Here is an 8,493-nt window from a genome sequence, read left to right on the forward strand (position 1 = left end):
CGGATGAGGAGGGGATCCGGATCGGCCCAGAGACAGAAGCTGGCAGAAGCTTCTTCAGATCAGCTGTAGCCGCTGGCTAACAACGTGCTGGAGACCATGTTGAGAGGCTTGCCCTACATGTGCTAGCATAGCATAGCATAGCATAGCATAGCATAGCATAGCATAGCATAGCATAGCATAGCATAGCAACATGTTCTAATGAACTCTGAAGCTGCTGGAACCATTAGGAACCAGTGCTGAGGGGGCCATGCTGCCCGGTGCTGGTGATACAGAACCCTTAGCAAACAGGTGATCCACAAAGAGGTGTGGGGCCAGTTCATGGGGCCCCACCTCCACCTGTCAGGTGACAACCACGGTGGGGTTTAACTGAAACCAGCTAACCGGCTCAGCTCCTGCCCAGGCTGGCAGGGAGGCGTGAAGATTGGTGTATTTGCTACACAAAGCAGGAGGATCACGTTAGCAGGCTAGCGTTAGCATTTAGCTGTAAACAAGATTCAGCTGAAGGCACTTAGTCTCATTAAAGTCTTCCTAAACTTCACCGTCTTCATTATACTTTTGAATAAAATTAATCATCTAATCTAAAAAGCTCTGAAATATTAATGCTGCCTTGCTAATTCTGCTTTGGACTCTGAATCCTGAGCAAAGCGTTTAGAGACGCGAGATGTTGGATTTTGGTCTCTGATATGAAACATTCTGACTTGAAACTTTATTATTCTGGACAGATTCATATTTTATTTAAGAAAAGAACAATTGAGTTGAGGGGGGGGGGGGGGGGGGGGGGGGGCTGCTGTCACAGGATGTTAGCCACCATGGCAGGTGCCGCTCGGCCTCTCTGTGTCATTACACACCTTTAAAGCGTACCTTAACTTTGATCTTTTGACTTTGTCTTTGATCTTTTAACCTTTCTGTTGTTCTGTTTATCTTTTTCTTTGACATTTTGACCTTTTCCTTGATCTTTTGACCTTTCTGTTGACCTTTTGACCCTTGCTTTGATCTTTTAAAAAAATCTGCTTTGATATTTTAAAAAATCTGCTTTGATATTTTTAAAAAATCTGCTTTGATATTTTTAAAAAATCTGCTTTGATATTTTGACCCTGCCTTTAATAGTGTGACATCTGCTTTAATCTTTTGACCTTTCCTTTGATCTTTTTCTCGCATTGGTGCTTCAGAAATGGTTGCGTGAAACTCCCATCTCAGCTTCTACAGCACAAACTGTCGGAGGACGAAGGGGACCAGCGCGTTGCTGCCACCCAGATTAGCTTTAGCACTTCCTGGGCTGCGGAGCCAGACGGAGGCTGCTCACCTGTGCTGGAGGTGATGATGGGCTCCATCAGGTGTGATGACAGGTTGTCAGGAGCGCTACATGTGCTCTATGGACTCTGAGTCCACCTGCAGAACCTGCAGAACTGGATCATCACCAGTCACAAACGCCCTCTGTGTGCTGTCTGTGGCATTGATGCATGTTTGAACAATGTGAAGCACCTGTGCACCTCAGACGTGCATTTTATTCATCAGCAGCCGGCGTGAGTGTTGCTAATTAAACTATCTTGATTCAAATAGGCTCACGTTAGCTGTCAATGCTTCCACATGTGGTGCTGTTGTGCGTTGTCTGTTGTGTTTGTGCTCAGTTGTGTGTAACCTGTGTACCAGTTTGTGCAGCAGAGTGCACGTGACAGTATTTGGTGGTCCTGCGAGGACGAGATGCTCCTATTGCTACTACTGCTGCTACTGCCACATTGTTATACTGGGAGAAAGGGAGCGACTATAAAGGTACATTGAAGACGGTTTTGATTCCTTTTCCCCCCTCCTCACCCATCTTGGCCCTTCCCTCCCCTTCTTACCCCTCCCTTTCCTTTTAGCCCCTCCCCTCCTCTCTTGGCCCCTCCCCATTGGCCCCTCCCTCCTATCACTGGCTGCTTATCTCTCTGCTGGGGGCTCAGGGGGGGCGTGTTCCTCTGGAATAAACACAACTCCGGTAATTCCTCCTGAGTAATCTCATATCTGGAGCTCTGGAGTATCAGGAGTCCTTCATTTGAGACCTTTCTGGAAGATAAGGGAAGGAGCAGAATGTTATCATGAATGTTTCATCATTGAATCATGTTTCTGCGGGGGTGGGTGGGGGGGCAGGTGGGCCGCGCGTGTTCCTGAACGCCTCGTCCAACTGGAAAACTAGAATTACCGTTATTCCCCTCAACATTTATCCCAGATCTTCCTGCTGATGTGTGGAATGAAAGACCAGAAGGTGTCCTTGTCTCCTTCTCTGTGTCGGGTTCTGCTGGACCCGGTCTGGTCCTGCCGCCTCCTGCTCCGGGTGGGCGAGCCCTCCCGCCGGCCCCGCGCCCCTCCCCCGGTTCTGCTTTATTGGATATTGCTGCTGGGGTTGTGCGCATGTTCTCAGGAGACTCATGACGCCCCGCGGAGCGCCGGTTTAGGCTCCGCCCCACCCCTGAGCTGCTGTGGGCCACCCCCCCCCCGTCACAGGGGTCAGTTATTATGGGATGTGGAGGATGGAGCCCGGCGATTACCCGGTTGATGCATGTTGTGATGATGAACGAGAGCTTAGGCGTCACCTCTCCGAGCTCCTCTTCCCGGTATCCTTCCTCGCATCCTTCCTCGTATCCTTCCTCGTATCCTTCCCCCCCAGCCGCCTCCTCCCCCCTTTGGCTCCTCAGCAGTTTTCTCATTAGCGATTAGCGCGGAGCTGGAGCCCATTACACACGACGCTCCCGCTGATTGTTTCCAGTCCCAATGAAGTTCCTCACAGCGGAGGGTTGCTAGTTGCTAGTTAGCGCACGTTAGCTCAAAGGAAGGTCGGACGCTGGAGGAGCGGGACACCGACCTGTCCGCTCCGTCCTCCCTCATAATAACCCTTCAGGAGGTTGAAAGGTTCTGGCTTTTAACCGAGCAGATGTCCACGTGTCCACGTGTCCACGTGTCCACGTGTCCGTTGTCTGCTTTGGCTGAACTCGGCGCCACACTTGGCTCCTCCCACCCTGGACAAACGAGTGTCCTCCGCTGCGTCTCTACCTGCTCTTCAGACACGCCGGCTTCTCTTCCTGTCCCGTCTCTCTTCCCACTGGATCCCTCACCGTGGACCAGGACCCATAATGTGTCTTCTGAGCGTCCACACGGTCAACGTGGACCCGATCACGCCAGGGAACATCTATCAGCAGGTAGAACCGGGCCCCAGGGTGGACGCTCTGAAGACTCGGTGCCCCCCTTACCTTTGAAGTCTTTTATCTTGGACGTTAGGACGGCAAACGTCACAGACCAGGAAGCGAACCCACGACCTGCTGGCAGGAAGCTTTTATCCCTCACAGATTTGTTTATTTCTTGCCTCCTGGCAGCTCCTCATGAGCTTCATTTGCATGCACTTCCTGTTTGTTTTAGCCTGGAGTGTGTTGACGTGGGCTAATGCAGCGCACATAGAAGCAGCCCCCCCGCCTCACGTGCACCCCCACCGCTCGCTTTCCCCTTAGCGGGCCATCTGTCATGGTAACGGCGTCAAATGTTGCCATTTGCATCTTTTTCATGGAGATGCTGCTGCTACTACTGCTACTGCTGCTACTGCTGCTACTACTGCTGCTACTGCTACTACTGCTACTACTGCTGCTACAACTACTACTGCTGCTACTACTACTAGCGCTGCTCTGCTGCTACTGCTGCTGTTGCTGCTGCTGCTACTGCTGCGTTGCTACTACTACTGCTGCTACTGCTGCTACTACTACTAGCGCTGCTCTGCTGCTACTGCTGCTGCTGCTGCTCTGCTGCTGCTGCGTTGCATCAGTCAGACGGAGCTCCGTCCCTGGGAGACGTAACGGACGGCCTGCTGGAGTCACTTGTGTTTTTATTAGTCCCATTAGATCCGAATACGTTGTTAAATTATTCACACTTGCACGTTCATTCTTGCCACCACATCCAGGCTTCTACAGCCTCACCCCCCCCCCCCCCCCCCCCCCCCCCCCACCCCCCTCACTGCCCCCCCCCCCCACTGATTATCCAGAGTCTCCATATCCCAGCCTACTGCTGGGCAGGTGCTGCTTCGTCTGCTCTGATCCGGTGTGTCGTAGGTGTTGGAGCTCTACCTGCTGCAGCAGCTGCTCAGTATCACGTTCCCCCCCCCCCCCCCCCCACACACACACACACACACTCCTCCAGCCTGGCAGCTGCTGCGGGAATGCTGGGATTTCAGAACGCTCGGTCGGCATTTCTCCGGCGGACGGTTGCTGCAGCTTCAGCACAGCAGAATCCCGCTCCGCTCCTTTTCCCCGGCCGTCCTCGGCACGTTTGAACCCGATAGACGGGCTTCCGAATGTTTGGGCGCCCCGTCAACGTGGCCCAATTCACGGAGAAGCTCTCCCAAGATCTCCGCTGAGGAGGTCAGCGGAGCTTTCCCTCCCAATTAATCCTGCCACTCATCAGGAGCCTGCTGTAAGGCCGAGCTTCATGGTGGAATTATGCTAGCACTAATTAGCGGGTAGCACTGGTGGAGTCAAGGAGAGCTAGCGAGCTGGAGTGATGCCACGTGACAGGCTGCTAATTCAGTGTTTCCAACACCCATCACACAGCTGGGAGTCCTCAGCATCCTCCCTCCCATCCTATCTGGGTCTTCATCCACACTTCCCATCGTTCCCGTTCTCCTTTCTCCATCCTTTTCTCCTCTTGTCATCTCGCCAGCCTTCCGGCGGTGTGCCTCGCAGTTTCCATGGTAATGATATAGTTTCTCATCTCTCTAATGTGAGGTGTTATTAGGTTCCAGTGGGCTGCGTGTCACTGTTTTATTTCACGCATCATTTGCTGAGCTTTGGTCTTCTGTTGCAGGGTGAGCAGTGAGGAGATTCCTGACGGAGCCGGCAGGATCGAGGTAGACGGAGCCGGAGGTGTGGGCCCGTCGCTGCCACGGCAACAGGGCGGTCCTGCATCTTCCTTCCTCTCAGAGAGGATGACACACCAGGGAGTGGCTGCTGTTGGCTCTAGCTGCAGCCCAAGAGGAGGCACTCGTGTGTGTGTGTGTGTGTGTGTGTGTGTGTGTGTGTGTGTGTGTGTGTGTGTGCTCCATCCAGAGAGAGAGCAGTTTATTCGCAGCACCAGAGGGCTTTGTGTTCTTCTGTGGTAACAAATGCTTTGTGGGAGTGCAAAGAAAGGAGGCTGCGTTCAATAGCTGATCAATATTAGCGCAGATGCCCCTGTCAAACGCATCAATACCGCCCCCCCCCCCTCCGCTGTGTACTGCCCTGTGTCAGCCCTCTTGGGGTTTTTAAACGTCCCGCTCGTCCTTTTGCAAACGTTGACCTCTCGGCTGGTCGCTGGGTCGCTTCCCTTCCGTCACCCACATCTAGAGAGTGTGTGGGTTCCTGTGCACACGCTGAGCACTAGAATGTGCGCTTCATTAGCAAACAGATTTTTGGGCCTTAAGGTTTAGCCCAGTGATCAGTATCAGTATCACAGTACAGTGGGACCTCTACTTACGAACGTCTCTACATGCGGAGTTTTCAGGTTACGAAGCGTCTCAACGGGAAAATATTTCCTCTTGTTATGAAAGAAATTTCAGGATGCGAAAGGAAAAAATACGCAACCGCTGCTACTCGCAGCTCGTGGAGTTTAGCGAATGTAAACTTGCTTGTAGCTGCTCTGCCATTGGCTATCGCCTAGCATCTTCCTGTCATCCTATTGGCTAGGAGGGACGTCAATCTGTACAGGTTTGTGTGTATCCCAGCGTCGCCTTCGTTTAACTTTTATTTATTGTGGGTGCTCGTATGTTTGTCCATTAGATGGCGGAGTTACCACAAGTGTTAACGTTCGTTGCTAGTAGTGACGGCTAATGTAAGATTAGCCTGTAATGAAGTTCATTTTGTTCCTGGAGAAGCCTTGCACTGAATTCCTACATTTATTGTGCGGTAATCTAATTGTAACATGTATTTGTTACATGTTTTGATGCATTTTTAGGATTTATAAAAAAATGATGTCCGAATTTTTGGGGGTTCGGAACGGATTAGGGCATTAACATGGAAAACGCGTCTCTACTTACGTAATTTTCAGGTTACGAAACAACTTCTGGAATCAATTAATTTCGTAAGTAGAGGTCCCACTGTATCATGATAGTTAGAGAATGGCTAGGTGTGTGTGTGTGTGTGTGTGTGTGTGTGTGTGTGGGTGTGCGTGTGTGTGTGTGTGTGTGTGTGTTCCAGCAGGCCAAATACCAGCGTAAATGAGTAAATAATCCCGTTTTTACCTTTTGAACTGTGCAGCGACCCGGCAGCAGCAGCATCCGGTCTCCCCTCCTACCCAACTGTGCTTTGATGTTCTTAATAATGCACTCAGAAACCCGTGTTCTGGTGCTGCGGGTGAGATGGGGTCCGTGTTGGCGCTGAGGCCATAAACAGGTGTGAGGACTTCCTCTCTGGGCTTCACAGGCGTCATCCTAGCGAGGCTGAAGCAGGAGGGATGAAAAGGCTTCTGACCCATTAGAACTCCCATAATCCCACCGACAACGACAACACCGTGTGGACTCGGCACCAGAACGTTCTTGTTTTATCGGAGGCTGCTTTCGAACTGGTCGCCACGGAGAATTAATTACTAAAATAATTTTAGGGCGTCGTCTCTTGCGCTTCCTCCTGCGTTTGAGACGAGCAGATTTGGGTCAGGAACGTCAGGAACGTCTGGGAGCTGCTGGGGAGCTGGCTGTGGGTGCCGCACCATCTGGATGGAGCCGTTTGAGAGCTGATGTGAAGGCATTACCCCCCCGCCCCCCCCAGCCCTGATAGAGCCAACAGGAAGTAAATGTCTGAGTGGTGAATACACTTGATGAGAAAATCCACTTGTAACCCTAAATCCACTGCTGCCGTTTAGGGCTGTAATCCAGGCTGAGCACCACTCTGCCGGGCCTGTTGTCGAGTGTTGCCCCCCCCACCGGGCTGAAAATCCGACACCAGCTTTGATGGAGCTGCTGCGTTCCAACGGCTCGAGCAAACCTGCGCCCCCTGGTGGTGGGCTGCCATAAAGAAGCCACCTTTTCTGTCCCCGGCGTCTTTATTCCTCGCTGTCAGGATTCCCTGGAATGGGGATGGACGACCTTCGGGGTGCCCCCGCGGCGACCTTCAGTGGGCGCCACCGTGGCGACCTTCAGGGGGCGCCACCGCGGCGACACCCCCGCCAACGTTTGTTATTGAGACGTCTGGTGAGATATCGCTCACCCGAGGCGTCTCAGCGGGAGGGGGGGGGGTGAGCGTGCAGGGTAGGGAGGGCCACATGGAGTCCGATGAAGTGATGAGTCACGGCGAGCGCGTCACGCCCAAAGCTGCGTCTGGATAATGCCAAGTTGGTCACGGGGGGGGGGGGGGGGGGGGGGCACTGCAGATGACGACACCGGCGTTGATGGATGAGGGCCGAGCGAGAGAAGGACGAGGCATGAAATAGAACAAGGATGAAGGACACAGGAGTCCATGGGGGGGTGCAGAGATGGAGAGACTCAGCGGAGGAAGGATGGGGGTCAGAGAGACGACCCCCCCCTGAGAAGTGCTGATGTTTGCTCTTCTGGGCTCCACATTTGCATCTGCTCAGACTGAAGCCAGGCAGCCGTTCCAGCCGGTGCCGGAGCTCCTCTGGCAGGACTGCGAGCGTGCGCGTGCACGGCCTCCGCTGTGCACACGCGCGCTCACGGCGTGTTGGTGCCCGTGCGCGCGCACGTGCACCTGTGCACACTCAGGAGGGGCGGATTCATCAGTCAGGGTGATGGTTTAAAGGTAGTTCTGTCTCTCACAGTCACTCTCATCCATTCATTTACCTGTCAACCCTGTCAGTCTGCCCCCCTCTACCCCCCCTCTACCCCCCCTCTACCCCCCCCATCTACCCCCTCTACCCCCCATCTACCCCCTCTACCCCCCCATCTGCCCTCCTGCTCAGTGTTCTGGTGCCTGACCTTCCTGGACTCTCGTTCTCTCTGGCCAGCAGGATGGGGGACAGTCACCAGCTGGTCGGGTCCTTCTTGGTACTGGAATCCTGGAATCCTGGAATCCTGGAATCCTGGACTTGGAATAACACACTGACTGTGGCAGCAGATATGAGCCCAAATTCTCCACCAGGCTTCTCCCGAGCTCCTCTCGAAGCTTCTCAAACCCAGTGGAACCTTCCTTGTGGAAGACTGGGGGACCTTTTCCTGCCGCTGTTGCCTGTTGGGATCAGCCCGGATTCTCTGAAGCTCCCGGAGACCATCCGGATCGGACACAGAACCAAGAGTCTAGTGACGTCCTTGGACTCATTCAGGCCGGAGAACCAGGTGCCTCTTTCACCTTCAACACCACAAAAATGGGCGTGCACGTCGTCTGAAACGGGGCCGCACCGGCGTGCAAATCTGTGGCCTTGATTAGCTCTGGAAATTAGCGTGGCTCCGTCACGGGGGGCTGAAGGAGAGCGGGATGAAGATGATCGGAGTAGAAAAGTCAACGGCAGTGACGGGAAGCTTTGACAGCTGGGGGGATGGGGGGGGGGGGGGGG

At 53.5% G+C, this 8,493-nt stretch overlaps 1 long non-coding RNA gene across 1 annotated transcript; it reads left to right on the forward strand.

The window, feature by feature from the left end:
- Positions 1–1,709: 1,709 nt before the first annotated feature.
- Positions 1,710–7,004, forward strand: LOC115247592 (uncharacterized). Its single transcript, XR_003886639.1, has 3 exons — positions 1,710–1,770; positions 6,592–6,776; positions 6,850–7,004. It is a non-coding gene; the product is annotated as an uncharacterized lncRNA (long non-coding RNA).
- Positions 7,005–8,493: the final 1,489 nt, after the last annotated feature.

The sequence above is a fragment of the Takifugu rubripes genome, chromosome 21 (assembly GCF_901000725.2).
Source record: "Takifugu rubripes chromosome 21, fTakRub1.2, whole genome shotgun sequence".
NCBI classification, from domain to species: Eukaryota; Metazoa; Chordata; class Actinopteri; order Tetraodontiformes; family Tetraodontidae; genus Takifugu; species Takifugu rubripes.